We start from the raw sequence: 15,363 nt of genomic DNA on the forward strand, positions 1-15,363 counted from the left end.
TGCTCACAAAAGTCTTGAAATGTTTTGATTAGTCTTCTGTGGAAGGAGATAAGCCTGTTCAGTTAAAAGTTAATAACTTTCTCATATATAATATACTCAAATCTGCTTGCACTGTAATTTATGGCTAGTCTTACCTTTGCAATCTTGGCAAAAGCTATCTATCCAAAGTTTGGAGATACACTGCTTCTATAATTCCTTAGATTGTTGATTCGTTTTATGCATAATCCAAACAGGTGAATTTCTACTGTCAAGAACAAACCATTATACTGTCCTTTGTCCTCAGTATGTGTATATAGTTATTGATAACTTTGTGTACCATGAGCAAATATTTGCTTTTGACTTTCAGATTTTTTAAATTCTTTCTTTAACAGAGATGCTTTTGTTTGTATACAGTCAGTTCCTGTCAGGCAATGCATGATAAGCATCACCTCTTGATACTCCTGTCCTGAAAAACATCAGCAGTAAGGCCACTGCTATATGAATTACCTGCAGAGGAGGTGCCTTGGGCCAGGCTGCTGCAGTGCATTTCCACTGCACACTACTTCCAACCAAGGGCAAAGACGGATGCCTGCTCACCTCCTGGCTGATAGAAAGTCACATGGCCATGCTCATCTCCCACTTCTGCAGCTCAGAGAAGCTGAGAGCTGAACAATCGTGAATAAGAGTATTTAACATAGTACTTAGGAATATCTAGCATGTGGTGTTCCAAAGTTATATTTTCAGTGGTTTGATCCCTGAAAAGTAGGGGAGGTCACTACAGCTGTCCAGCTAAAGGCAGACTAACTTATTTTTCTCCCCTCTTTAAAATCTCACTCAGATTCATATTATTAATGTAAAAATAATTTTACTCCAGTTGAAACTCTACAACCACATCCACATCTTTGACTACAACCAGCCATTGACCACCTGCATATTTTCATTCATGAGAGATGCTCACAAAGTATTTTTCTTTTTAGTTTGCCTCCACCCAGTTTACATTGTTTTCAGTCCTGATGCAGCTCCAGTGCAGCTCTCCACTAAGTGATCAGCAGGAAGCACAGGATGATGAACCAGTCAGTCATGACAGCCAGCCAGGCAGGGCATGTAGCAGTAACAATACACGTGGTATTGAAAGCCACGCCAATGAGGCGAAACAAAGTTTGCTGACTGCAATGGTGCTGTTCCATTAGTCCAGTTGAAAGACCTGGGTCACCTGCTTCTTTTGTAAGGGTTCCAGCTTCAGTGTTCAAGCATGGACTACAGTAAACAACAAGTACAAAACACAGCAAAAGGATGAAGGGAAGGAAAAGAGCACCCATGCAGCGTCTCCACAGTAACAGGCAGGTTATTGCATATTTCAATCAAATGTCAGTAACCTTCTACAAATGTAGAACATACATATGCACACACAGAGCAAAGCATACTTTGAGCTCCTATATATATGCAGAAAAATGAATAAACAGCACCAGTGGAAAGCCATAAGATTGTCACCTAGATAAGTTGAATGAATCTAATATTTCAGATCACTGAAAATAGATTTTGGCTGTTTGATTCAACCATAAATCAGGATCGCAGTTAATCTGGATTTAGAGTGGCTTTCCTGTGCAGTTTTGAGAGTCTCAAAGGAATATACTGTTCACTGATTTATGTACTGGTCTTGCTGAAAAATTGATTTACCATTGCTTGCTGCAAACAGTGAATTGCAGCTCGCTGGTTTCTTTGAATATGCAAAGCCTGTACTGTTATAAAGGTGGGAGAGTTTGACAGTTTGCAGCTAAGTAAATCACACTGATCCCAGTGTTTGCCTTGAGATTTACAGTGCATGCTATAATTTAGCCCCCAATGCCAATCCACAAAACACAGACAAATAGGAGAGTGTTTTGTCATCTTTTCATACACTGGATCTTCTTTCATTTATCCATTATCTCAAAATTACTCCACCTAACAGATTCCACTTTGAAAAGCATTACAAATGACATCTAGAAATGTTTTCAAAATTAATTTGACAACAATCTCAACCAGGATACTTTAGCTCTTGAAACAAATATTGGGCTTTAAGAAGTTTCCTTTAGATTTCCAGCAATGCTTGCTTACTTTAATATCAACCACTGCATACATTCACAATTAAAAGAGCCACAGCAGTGAGCATAGACTTCAGAGCCTTTCTTTTCTGAAAGCAAAAGATGCAGGCTAATCATAGGCATCTCTACTTCAGGAAAAAAAAAACAACCCACAACAACAACCAAGCCAACCAGTGGAGAGTAGCAGAGCTCACGTAATTAATTGCAGTCAGCATTCTCCATACCCATCACTCCTGCACATTTGATAAGAATACTGTAATATTTATTTTTATGCATGTGATAAAACACAAACCTATGATCAGTTACAACTTTATAACAGATAATTCAGGACAACACATCTTCTCAAAGTCATTTAGCCAACTCATTTACCACATTCAATATTCACAAATACAGATTCTTTGCCTACAGAGGTGACCCAGCTGCGACCATATTGCAGATATCAAGATAGCAGACATTTTTCTTTCTGCTGCTCTTTAATTTGGCAAACTATAACTTGACACATTCTTTATAGGGACTTTTCCTGCTTCTGGCAAAAACTGTGCACCTCATTGGCCAGCTGAATAATGAGGAAAGATTATCTCCTTTGTAGAAAATTATGCCGCCAGTGTCACAATATGAAGACAGCATAATTTATAACTCCTTCTCTCCCTCCTCCTTTCATTTTGGCCTGGACACTGGGTCACATATCAAATTTCAAGCCATTTTTCATTTTAGGAGCTAATCTGTTTGGTTACTAGAGTGGAATGACAGAACACACCTGTGATCAAAGGGGAAGGTAGATGGAAAAAACATCTCCCGAGTTCATGTACATCCATTACCCTGACCTTGTTACATAGTGCTTCATATGGGTTTGGTCAATTATTAGACATTTGACAGTTACTTCCAGCACAAAGAAACTATTGAGCAAGTTTGGCATGCATTTTGTTCTTTATTAATTTAAACTGTCTTGAGTAATGTCTTGAGAGAGGTCAAATATCTCTTGATAAAAAAAAATTATAAAAATTCTTTCTGTATAAAGGAGCATATTCACAGCGGCAAAATCCAGAAATCATCATTCTTTAAGATGGAGCAAGACCACCCTCTGCTACCGAAACCAACAGAGTATCAGGACCTTCTTTAGTGAAGAAAACACAGATTCAAGGCCTGGCTTAAACTCATTAAGGGTTTTCAAACCCAGATTAGGCTAATTCAGGGTTTTCCCCTCGGAGCAATTTTGAATGTCTCTTTTGTTCCAGTGGGGAACAAAGAAAACCAAATTTTGTGTGCTGCAGTTTTTCCACAAAGATGGAACTTTTCTCACCCAGTCACTTTTAATTATCTTCACTCACATCATGAGAGCATTGACACATGATGGGATTGCAAGGATTACAAGACAAAGCTAAGGGCCACGATCCCGGCCCCGCAACTGTCTCAGCACTGTGAGGAGGGACAAGGCTGCTGGCACCACACTTTAATGAATGTTTTCCTTACGGCTTACGCATTTCTAAATCAATCTTAGGGTTTCTTTTTTTTTTTTCCAAGCTCTGTCTTGACCAGGGAGCATGGTCGAACTAGGAAAGGGAGGAAAAATGGTGTAGAAGAAGGAATCACATCTGAGCAGACTGTGAAGAACTTGGTTATCAGTTCATCTCTGGTACATGTTGCTGATTCTGTCCTCTGTCTAATACCCAGGTCATGCTCCCCTTAATGGTTTTCTTGATCAGTAGAAAATAATTAATAATAAAGAAACAAAGCCAATTCTAGCTGCTTATTTGCTTCCTTCCTTCATTCAGATGGGAGTTGGAACTAGACAATCTTTAAGGTCCCTTTCAACACAAACCTATGATTCTATAACTCATTTGAAGTAATAAATTATTTGTTGTATCATCTTCCATTGCTGCAGAGGCAACTACAGTGGAGCAGAGGGTATTGCGAATTCAGCAAATGTCAACAGTTTGGTAAATTCTTTCAAAGGAGACAAATGAGTGGCCCGTTCATATGACCCACTGCAACAACAGGAACAAAAACAAAAGTCACAGAAGTAAAAATGAGGAACTGCCTCCTTTCCTTCTCTCCATCCCCCCCATCAAAATATTTCCCATGGCTGAGTAATGTAAAAATCATCTAGAAAACAAAGAATTTAGAAAACTGCCTCTAGATTTAAAAAAAAATTATTATCACTTTTCCATCAGTTTTAATGAAAGACATTCAAAATGTAAGGTATCTGTCCAGAAGAAGCAGAAAAGTGCAAATATGTTATTTTGTAATTGTTGGTTTTCCTGGAAAACCTTGCATTGTTACAAGACACATTTTCATTGTTTCATAGACAATGGAACCATTTTCTCATCCCTTGGTAAGCTTTTCCCCTACTGGTATGAGAGTCCCCATCTCTTCCCCTGAAGCATGAACAATAAAACACATTCATCATTTTCTCTATAGGATTCCAAAAACAGGTGTTAGAAATTTCAGAGACATTCATTGCAAAGTCATTATACCATCTTTACAAGCAGAAAACATGATCTTCCAAATGCCATCCTATTCCAGTAGCATGAGATACTGGCTACCAGCACAAAACCTGCAAGCTCTCCCCATAATATGGCTCTATCCAAATAAAATGGCTCTCCCCATAATAAACAGTGTGCATTTGCTCAAAGGCAAACTTGTCTCATTCTGGGAAATAGCTACCCCTCTACAGCTAAGGAGGGTTGTTCCACTACCCTCCAATATGCCACAGGAATATTTCCTCTAAAATAGCAAGGAGGGCACCAACACAGAGGTATCGGACAGCATCTAACATTATCAGTTGCCCTCTCTCACTGATCTGGTGTGCAAAGGTGCCCAAGTACCACACAACTCATACTGTACCTCTAGATTCAGGACTAGATCCTGCCCCAAGCAAACCCAAGGGATTCCATGACTTTACAGAGAAGTGGAAAACAGGAACTTTTGTCTGCTTTTTTTGCGACCTAGAAAAATTATCTGAACATCCCCTTAGCAATAAGATCAATACATTTTGGAGTGCTTTTTGCAATTTCAGAGGTGTCTGTAAATGATAGCAGTTCATGTAAAATGAAAAACTTGCATGCCTTGAAAGCACATCAATGAAATATCTGAAAAAAAAAAGAAAACCAAATGAAAACAGAGATTTTTTTGTGGAAACATTTTTGTGAACCAATTTCCATTTTCATATGCTCTTCTTATACCTACTTCAAGCTAAAATCAGAAAAAAAAAAGCATAACTGGTTATTCTTTCAATACTCCCACCTTGTTCAAAGTTAGGAAGCTTAGTCAAACACTTGAGCAATTCTGAATGGAAAGAAAGAACTGTTGAGCTCTCATCTCAAATTTTGCTGGGAAAAACATCCCAGTTTGTCACTCAAATTTATCTGTTACAAGTTTGAAATTTATCCATTTCAACAGTAGCAGGTATCTGAGTGTGAAAAGAAAAGGTGCAAAGTGAAAAAGGGGAGAACAGAACTCACTTAACTCTTCAGCAGGCAGCATAACCCCATACTCTCAAATGTCATGAATCTATCACCCACAGAGCCTGTAACTACAAAACCAAACAGCACGAAGATGATAAACGAAGAAGACGTATGCCAAAAGCTGTGATAGCCTCCTCACAGTAGGCCAGTGCTGACCATTGTTAAAGTTTTCCACCCAGCTTCATTCAGAATGGATTGAACCAGAAGCCAGAGAAGGACCGTTGTGCCCAAGGCCCTTCATAGTTTGCTAAATGCAGGGCTTAGTTTTAACAAATAGCCATTTTCCAGCAATATGTTTTCACAGGGAAAATTCCCAACGAGATATTCTTAAAACAGAGCCAGCCTCCAGATCAGAGACCTAGATTAAATAATTTGAAGACATTTCCAAGAAACATCTGTTTCTTCCTCATGAGTTTCCAAGTCTCTCCTCAGCTAGTCCTTCTTAATCTTCTATAGTTCTGTTGTTTGTTTGCTTTTCTTTTTAATGAGCTAGAAAAATCCCTATCTCTTCAACTACAAAAGGATTGCAAAGGAAAAGAATACTTAATGGCATAAAGGATGACTTTCTTAGAACAACACAAAGATTACAAAGACTAAAAGACACTCTGGGCTTCCTGATGGAGGGGCTGTAAACGGGAAGGCATGCAACTCACCTTGTGGTTTGTTTTGAGGACAGAAAGTAGAAACATTCAAATTTCTAGTGCTGGCACTGTTCATAAGCACTAAAACCCTACAGCTAGAGAGACTTGAGCTTGTTCTGCTTGTAGTTCTAAGCTGACAAGAAACCCACAGCTGTGGTTAGCAGGGCACCAAGCCCAAGCAAATAAATCTCAGCTGAGAGCAGGACATGCTAGTTTAGTCCTGGTGCCATGCTGGTTTGTCAGATGGCTTCCAGTTAGCTCAGAGTATGCTCAAACCTCCTTGTGAGGGATCACGTAGCCTCTACTTTAGACAGATACAAAAACATAACATAGGCACTCAAAGTCTTCGTCTTCAGTTTTGTGGACAGACAGTAGTTAGAAAGGCCTCTGCCCATTGGTGGGTTGCGCTCATTCTGGGTTCCACACACGGACCCAACAGGTGCTTCTTCCCACGGAAAGGTGCCCCAGTAGAAAACTACAAATGCTGCATACAGACAAAGATCTGGGGCTAATTAAAATCCAAAATATTTCAGGCATGTATTTCACCAAAGCGATCTACTATTTCAGGCTGCTGAAAAAAATCCATAAAAACAAGAGAAATTAGCAAGGTAAAGCCTCTATGGGTCTCATGAGATTCTTGTATGGTACATTGAGATGTGCTCATGCTCTGAAATGTCACGTGTAATGATGTAATGTGGTGTTATGATAAGCTTGTGACATGTTTACAACTGACCTCTCTAATATGGTGTTTTAGAGGAGAGAGGGCTGCAGTGGAGATGAGGAATGGAAACTGAGAAAACAACTGTCATCATTCACCCTTTGGAGGTTAATACCAGTGGTCTGAAGTACTCAGCTCTAGTTTGAAAGAATGATTAATATCCTGCCGTGTTTTTGATAGGAGTAAGAGCTGCCTCTAGAGCTGTCATGATACTACTTCACAATTTAAATTGCTATTGCTCTTCTGAAATCTTGTTAGATTTCAGAAACTTTCTCAGACAGAAGCCTGCAAAGCACAAGACAGATAAAAATTGATATCAGTATCTAAATTATTATTATCATTGTCTGCTTTGGACAACTTTCTTCTCTGGCAATGTGGTTTATGGCCTCTAGGAAACACAGGATCTTTCATAATTTTCTTCCCAAACAAAATTAACAGCAAGGGATTTTAACATCTGTAAATTAACACAACTGCTCACATTTCACTGCCAAGGAAAAAGGCTGCTTCATTCTTTACTGTCAGGTCTCTCACACCTCTCGTCTGTGGAAGAAGAGCAAAGAAAAACTGCCAAGACTCACTGGATCTCTGAGGCAGTTGTCAAGTGAGCAGGTGTGCGGGCCTCCAAATTGATGCACTTTGAGCTGTCTGCTGACACCTGTACAGCAGTCTGAGAGTCATGAAGCCATATCCATCAAACCAGGTGCAGGCAAAAATACTCCTTTCTCGATGATCTTGCCTTGCATAACTACAACATTCAGACTTTCAGACTAACTCCCACTGTACGTGCAAGGCATGGAAAATATCTACAGAGGAGTGAGTGCACTACACTTGTGACTACACCACCAAATTGGGGTGTGGGAACTGGGCTCAGACTCCTGCTCTGCCACAGGCTCCTGAGCAAGAGCAAATTCACTGAGCTCCTCTCCTCCCCTCAGTAAAGTGCAAAGTATAACCACACAAGTGCTCCCCATACCTGCAGTGTTAGGGGAAAAAATATGTTGTGTGTGCACACAACAGGTGCTAAATATATATGTAATGATTTATTGTCACAGCATGTGAATACAGCACAAGATTTAGAAACCGTCTCAGAATGAATTCCCAAAGCCATTAGCTGTCAAACTCTTCACACCTGCCAAGTCCAGACCCCCAAATTAATTCATAAGCATTCAGAAACTTCCCTCTTCCCCTGGGGACTTACTGTTATTTTAGCATTAACTTCACTGCCTGCATGAGTATGATTGAGATCAATCTGTCTGATTCTCACAGAAACCTTGGTAAAGAAGGGGCACAGACCTCTTATCTGGCATCAATCAAATGTCAAGAATGAGATTTCTCTGGCATTTACACAGTGCCCCAGATTGAGATATATTCATGGGATTTGAAAAGCAAAGGCTTTGTTGATATTTTTCTAAATTCACTAAGGTAAAAGTATGTTTGCTCCACCCAAAGCTGGAGTGACAGCCTTGTGCTGGACTTTGCTTGCATGCATTCTTCCCATGCCATATTTCTGCCTAATAAAAACAGGTATGCCTTAGCCCTGCTGTCATATACACTCATTTTCCCTGGGTAGAGTTATATTAGTCAAGACTTCTCTTACTGTCAAGGGAAAGCAGAAATTTATTCCATCTCTATTTTTCATATTTAAAAGAAAGGTGGGGGAAAGGGAGTCAGTTGAAAAACAACGAAAGCTCCAGATCAAGATCTAACCTGATAATTAAGGCTGGTTCTTTAAAAGATTAAAATAAAACAAAACAAAATAAAACAAACCAGCATACAAAAGCCCCCAACAGATACATTTATGTTTTTTTCCTTAAGGTCTGATTGTACTGGTCTTCCTCATGAGGAAATAAGAAAAAAAAATCTGTGAAATTTCCATTTTGCACTATTTCACTTCAACAAGCTTCATACCTTCCTTTCCTCCACTTTTCTCCTTTGCAGATTGTGAACTTTAAAATTTTGGTATAGAAAACAGGTAAAAAATAATATGTGGTGTTACATTAGTCCTGAACTAAAGTATTTTTTATTTTAGAGTTGATATTTTTATTTTTAAAAGAATATCCACAAACATACACATTTTTTGTAAGAAAGACCAATTTTTAATTTTGCCTACAATTTTGGAAGAAAAAAACTTAAATGTGGACATCTTTACTCCTTCGTAAACCTGTTTAATAGCCCCTAATATCAATGCACTTTCTTCCATTAATTATGATACAGACAATTGAATTTTCACAGTCCTCTTTCTGTTCTGATATTTACAAGGAGCTAGAGGACTGGTTTTATATACTGCAGATCCGAAAATTACTTTTGGACTTAACACAGTCATTTAAATGCCAAGATTTTAAAGGCCTCACAAATGTCTTGGATTTGTAGTTCATGAAAAGTTTCATTCTTTGAAAGAGTCTCTGAACAGTCTTGCCAGGGAAGTGGTGGTAAAATGGTTTTAGCACTTCTGTGAAAACTGTAGCACAGATGATTAGAGATTATAATACACAGAAGGCCTTGGAGAGTACATTAGATATTAACAACACTTGGAAGCTGAACTAGAAGCTGGTCAAAGAAAACCAAACAAAAATCCCTCTTTTCTTTTCCTTTCCCACCATAGTTCAGCCATTTCACACACACAAAACATAAACAAAATGAGAATGAAAATGCTTAGTTCCAGAGTGGCTGTTGTGTTGCCTCAAAGATTAAGTCAGTCTGGTTAATATCACTCATATGACAGAATAATGACTTAAGGCTATAGAACTAGAAACATCATGAGGCTCTTCCATGGCATATCCCAGACTTTGAAATCATTAAATGCTTCAGAATTGGGGTCCAGTATTTCTTGGTGAAACACAGTACTTCATGCAGCATTGTTTCTTAATTACAGACTGAAGTTTTGTCAGCTTTTTTTTTTAAGCAAGTTTTTGTATATATTTTTCAGCTGACCTCTAGGCAAGTCTGCAACTCCAAGGGTTGAATTTCCAGCCTTTTTGAAGACTGCACTTCATATCAGTGGTCATACTGGTGGACCTAAAAGGTTATCCTCCTGAAGGTGGTGGGGGTCCTGCCCTGGCAAGCATTGGAGAGTGAATCTGAAATGTCTCTTCAGGGAGACATACAAAAGTTATGAGGAGAAAGGCAGAGAATTGCTGCTAGATCAGAAACAGGCTAGAAAATAAAGGATAGGATTAAGTATTGAGTTATCTATGGAGGAGTCATCAGCCAGAGCCTTGAAATGCTTAATAAATATGTTGTGATAGCTGCAAAAAGATGGGGAGGCGACAAACCAGCACTGACAGGTGATTTGCTTATTTATGGCCTGGTCTGGGCTAGAGCAGACTAACCATAGAATCACAGAATCATTAAGGCTGGAAAAGACATCTAAGATCATGGAGCCCAACTATGTTCACCACTAAACCTTGTCCCCAAGTACCATATCCACATGCCTTTTGAACACTTCCAGAGATGGAGACTCCATCATTTCCCTGGGCAGCCTATTTCAATCCCTGACCACCCTTTGCATGAAGAAATTTTTTTCCCAGTATCCAATCTAAATCTCCCCTGGCACAATTTGAAACCATTTCCTCTGGTTCTGTCACTTGCTACCTGGGAGAAGAGACTGACCCTCACTTGTCTACACCCTCCTTTCAGGCAGTTGTAGAGAGAGATTAAGCCACCCTTGACTCACCTTTTCTCCAGGCTAAATAAAGCCAGCTCACTCAGCTGCTTCTCAGAAGACATGTGCTCCAGACTCTTCACCAGCTCCATGGCTCTTCTCTGGACACACTCCAGCACCTCAACATTTTTTTTGTAGTGAAGGGCCCAAAACTGAACATAGGATTTGAGATAGCCTCATCAGAGCCCAGTATAGGGTGACGATCCCTTCCCTAGTCCTGTTGTCTGATATAAGCAAGGATGTCATTTCTTGACTTAGAGGTCAAGAAAACTAGAAACACAATGGTAAAGCCAGAAGTAAAACAGAAAAAACACCCTTTTTCAAAGGTAAAAAATTAAATATAACCTGGTCTCATATTTGACAGCATCTTGACAACCATTTCAGTTAAAAGAGAGAGAGTGTGAGACATGGCAGGGCGCTTGGAGAAAGATTTTTTTCCAGTGAGAGCCAAGAGTGAAGGAAATGTTGAGGACTAACCACCTCAGCAAGGATGCTGCAGGAAAGAGGCAAGTTTAGCCAGAAGGCAGAACTTCTCCTGCCAAGCTTCTCCAGAGAGCAGTGGATTAAAATGAGGAGCACACTGTCCCAAAAGATGGAGATGCTGAGGCATAATCAGGGTTCAAATCCTGTGGTACAAGAAATGCACAGTTATCATTAACAACAATACTTTTGGAAGAGATGGTACACCCTACTCTTTCAAGTACAAACCAATTGTTAGATACTGCAATTAAAACTATGCACAGGCGAGATGAGACTAGCTGCTTTCTGCAGAGTTCATGATCTTCCTCCAGGATCCAGCTGGTGAGTTTACAAATGCAAAGCCTGCAAAAGCAAAGTATGCTGAAGCTATTTTCTCATTGCAGCAGGAGGTATAGGAAGATCCTGTGAAACAAAATCAATTTCTAAAAGAAAGTAACTCAAACTCCCACAGTTCTGCTTGACCTATGTGTTTTTCTGATCTTTTAGTCAGCCTCCCTTTTTAATTTTCCCCAGCACTCTGACATGCATAATTTAATATTTCAAATTCATTGCCTTTCTGATCTACGTTTATCAGACACTTTGAAGCCAGACATAGTGACACCTTTTTAAAATGACTTGGACAAAAACAAGTGCCCGCACTTTTTACTGTGCGTATGAAAATTCATAAGAGCAAATCATTCCGTGTGCTTTAAAATTATCTAGAAATACCTTTGGCAAAAAAGCATTTCTGTGTGTCTGAGAAGAAAATCACTTCATTTAAGAAACCATCTTTAGATAATTTAGTAAGGGCTACTTTGTGTGCCCAAATTCTTTAGAGACTATTTATCCAAGCAATAGTTGAAAATAATTATCTGACCACATGCTTACAAAGGAAGGCAAGATTTGTAAGGCAGATAATATCTTTCAAGTCTGTATAGCTGGAGAAAGCAGACAAGTTTTCAGGCATCCAAGCCTTTCCCCAGCTCATTTTTTCTCTCATCTTTATAAGCTGGTGTAGTAAAATAAACCATTTACATTCCAAAACTATCACAGCTACAACACTGATACTGATACTCACAAAGCTGGAGACTGAAAAGGCACACTGCATATGGATGTAAGATGTCAGCTGAAAACTCTTACAGCATAGTGGCGAGCAGAAAAACCCCATAACTGTACCGGCAAATATTTCTACAGAAGGGTGTGAGTTGAAGTTCTACCTTAAAGAGCTTCCTGGTGGGAATGAAAACCTGACAGGGTTTTTAGTTTTATTTCATTTTTTGACTGTTGATGTTAATAGGAATGTCCTGTTCAGAGAATTTCAATGCCAAGAAAAAAAAAAGGCAGGCACAGGGGTGACTGGATGGTGTAGATTCCTCACAGTTATAAACGAAATACCGGAAAACACATCTGGGAGCCACATTGCTGAAGGCTGAACAAAATGAAGCTAATGATCTGAGAGCCAAAGCAGCACTGAGACTGAAGGCAGAGAGAGCCCTGAATATGCAGTAGACCAGAAATGTGAAGCATCATGAAGCATCATCTCTCCATCTGCAGTTGAGAGATTCCAAATTTGCCAGAACTGCTTTCAATATAAATGTATCTGACCTTGTTTACTTCTACCAGACATGCAATGAAGGGAGGCAGCAAAATGCTGAAGAAAATTGTGGCTTTGCTTCTCAATATTCTCCTGTGCCTTTCCCAACCTAATGCTAGTGCTACTTGGGTGCCTGCCTCACTCTTCCCATCAGAGAAAATAAATACAGGTAACAGGACCTGCTCAATAGCAACCTTCAAACCCTTGGAAAAGTCTGTTATACATGGAGGCTGAACAATTCCTACATTTGAGGGATCACAGATCCTTCGTTTAGGTATGTTTGGAGAACAAACCTAACTGAAGTGTCACCCATGACTTTTCTTTCTCCAGTGGCCTTGTGGATAGCAGAAGGGCTGCTGCTCACTGTGATGCTTATCCACATATGTGTAACTGATGTCAGTGATGGAAGAAATCATCCCTCATTTGTTCTTGGAAAGTGTCTTACGTAGGTAATTTTCCTCTACATGGGGCACTTATTCATGCCTTTTTTCAAAGACCCTGTAAGACTGATTGTTCCTTTCTTCCTTTCATCTATGGTGTGTTCCTCCTCAAGTCTCCATGTCACTCATTTCACGTGTGAACAGAGGCATGAGAGGAAGACACTGAGGTCGATCCTGTGGGGGATTCAGCTCAGCTGCACCCCTTGCACTGACGTCTCTGACAACCCTTGGTGAGGCTCACCCAGCCCTGCCTGCTTGCTGCATTTCTAAGGTCACACAAAGATCTGCAGACCCACTGCCTGCTCCACCCCAGCAGACCACCAAGGCCACCAAGTTGGCTGCCCTCAATGCCACAGGAAGGTTTGCAAAGTAGCTCATTCTGGTGTTGTTGCTGTCTCGAGAGGGCAGCTGCCATCCCTCATCCTTCAAGGAGATGAGTCCTCACAGTGCTCCACATCTCACCGGGACATGGTAGCTGCTCTTTCCTTTGTCTCAGTGTGTTATGTCTTCCTTGTGCTTTCCAAGGAAATCTCTAGGCATTAGAGCAGAGCTTTCTTTGCACTGTTCTGTGCAGACTCAATCTGGAAGCCCTCTGTCCTCCCCAGCACACAAAGCACCACTGGAGCAGCATTGTCCTCTGGCAACTGGTTTTCACAAGAAGCTGCCAGCTACTGTAATCCTGAAAAAAAGTAGAGGCTCCCTACACAAAACAAAGAACATCCAAACTGTGGAGTGGAACCCACGTATATCTACAGATATCAATTAATTAATGGAAAAATCATTTAGCAAAATTCTGGAAGGGATGGTAAAAACAACAAAACAGAGACAGATTGACTGGTTGATTGCCACCAGGTACAAATTCTATTTTGTCAGTCGCTATTCTGTCTGCAGAGTAAGATGTTAGTTTTGTTTTGTTGATCTTTTTCCTTTTTGAAGTTCCTCATGGAAGCAACAGCTCCATAGAGCACAGCCTCTCATTTTCTTACGAAGCCTTCCAGAACAATAAGGCCCCATGAACTACATCACTGAAAAAAATAAATAGCTTTAATTAAAAAAAGATTGGGTTTTTGGGTTTTTTGTTGTTTGTTTTTTTTTTTTTTAACCAAATTGCTGCTCCCAGGAGAGTTCAGTCAGCACTGCAGAAATGTAGACAAATTAGAAGCCATGAGAAACCAAAAAAAATGTTAAGTAGCTGAAAAGGGGGTTCGGATGAAGAAAAAAAAATGGAAAGGCGTAGCTGTGTGTACAGTTTAGCTGAGCAATGACTGAGGCCATATGTTAACTGGCTACAGGCATCTGCTAGAAATAAACAGCTAGCAGAGGAATAACAAGTTAGGAGAGTAAAAGAGCAACAGTTAGACATAATGACAACCCTAAGAAAGGCAAAATTTAGACTAAACCTCAGTTTTTCTTTTTCCGTAACAGGTCCTAGGAAGTGGAGTATTCCCAGGGTTCTGCATAGAAATACTTTTGCATAGCACACAGCTTTATCCCCTCCCGGTTTAAAGTCACTCATTCTGGAGGACACAATCTTGCACTGTTAATCTCAGACACCAGAGAGGGAGTTTCTACCCATAAGCATCATCTTCCAGATAAAGGTCTTGTTGGCTGCAGGGAATGTTATTAACAGAAGGAATTGCTTCAAAATATTGTCTGTTGCTTATGTAAGATGAAACTAAAAGCAAGCAAGTGGAAAAAAAAAAAAAAGAATTGGCCTGTTTCTCAAACTGGTCAAACCAGCAAAGCTGAAGTAACTTTGTGCATTTTCTGTCCTCTTTTTTAGGACACAGTTCTGGTTTGGGGTGGGTTTTTTTTAAGAAAATTTAAACTACAGCCCATTGTACCCCAAGTGCCATGATATTTTAGTAACAGCATTGACCTTTCTGACTATTTTCCAGTATCTCAGGACCCTTGAGCTGGTATCTCTTCTGTAACTGGTTAAGTAAAAACCAGGTGTGTATCCTCCTGGGTCATCTCAGTGGATGTATATTTAGGAATGACAATTTCTGGATGATATTCAAACATTCCTCTGGATCCATGTCATCTTGGCAAACGGTTTTAGATGCTCATACTGACCTGTATCTCTTCATCTGCTCTGTGTTTTGCTCAGCCCTGTAACCACAGCCAGTATATGGATTTCATCATGCAGAGGTGCCAAGTCTCTGCAGAATTAGAAAAGAATAAAAGTGTGTGACTCATCCTGAAGAAGACCAGATGTGATGTTCCCATTACCTGTTACAGTGAATACATTACCATTTCAAAACTATCCTGATTTTTAGGGGTTGCACTGACAGCTTCATAGCTTTTCATTATCATTTGGAAGAAT

At 39.8% G+C, this 15,363-nt stretch overlaps 1 long non-coding RNA gene across 2 annotated transcripts in view; it reads right to left on the reverse strand.

Annotated features, from left to right (window-relative positions):
* Nucleotides 1-488: 488 nt before the first annotated feature.
* The window catches only part of LOC109144212, a 50,628-nt gene continuing 35,753 nt past the window's right edge, over nt 489-15,363 (reverse strand). The window contains exons 2-4 of one of the 2 annotated variants that reach the window (XR_002044820.3): nt 15,114-15,199; nt 5,522-5,586; nt 489-4,045 (exon numbers count right to left, since the gene is read on the reverse strand). This is a non-coding gene — a long non-coding RNA (uncharacterized LOC109144212). Of the gene's footprint in view, nt 5,150-5,521; nt 5,587-15,113; nt 15,200-15,363 lie in introns of both variants that reach the window. The other variant, XR_002044819.3, reaches the window with a different exon arrangement.

This window comes from Corvus cornix, chromosome 2 (genome assembly GCF_000738735.6).
Source record: "Corvus cornix cornix isolate S_Up_H32 chromosome 2, ASM73873v5, whole genome shotgun sequence".
Classification (NCBI taxonomy): Eukaryota; Metazoa; Chordata; class Aves; order Passeriformes; family Corvidae; genus Corvus; species Corvus cornix.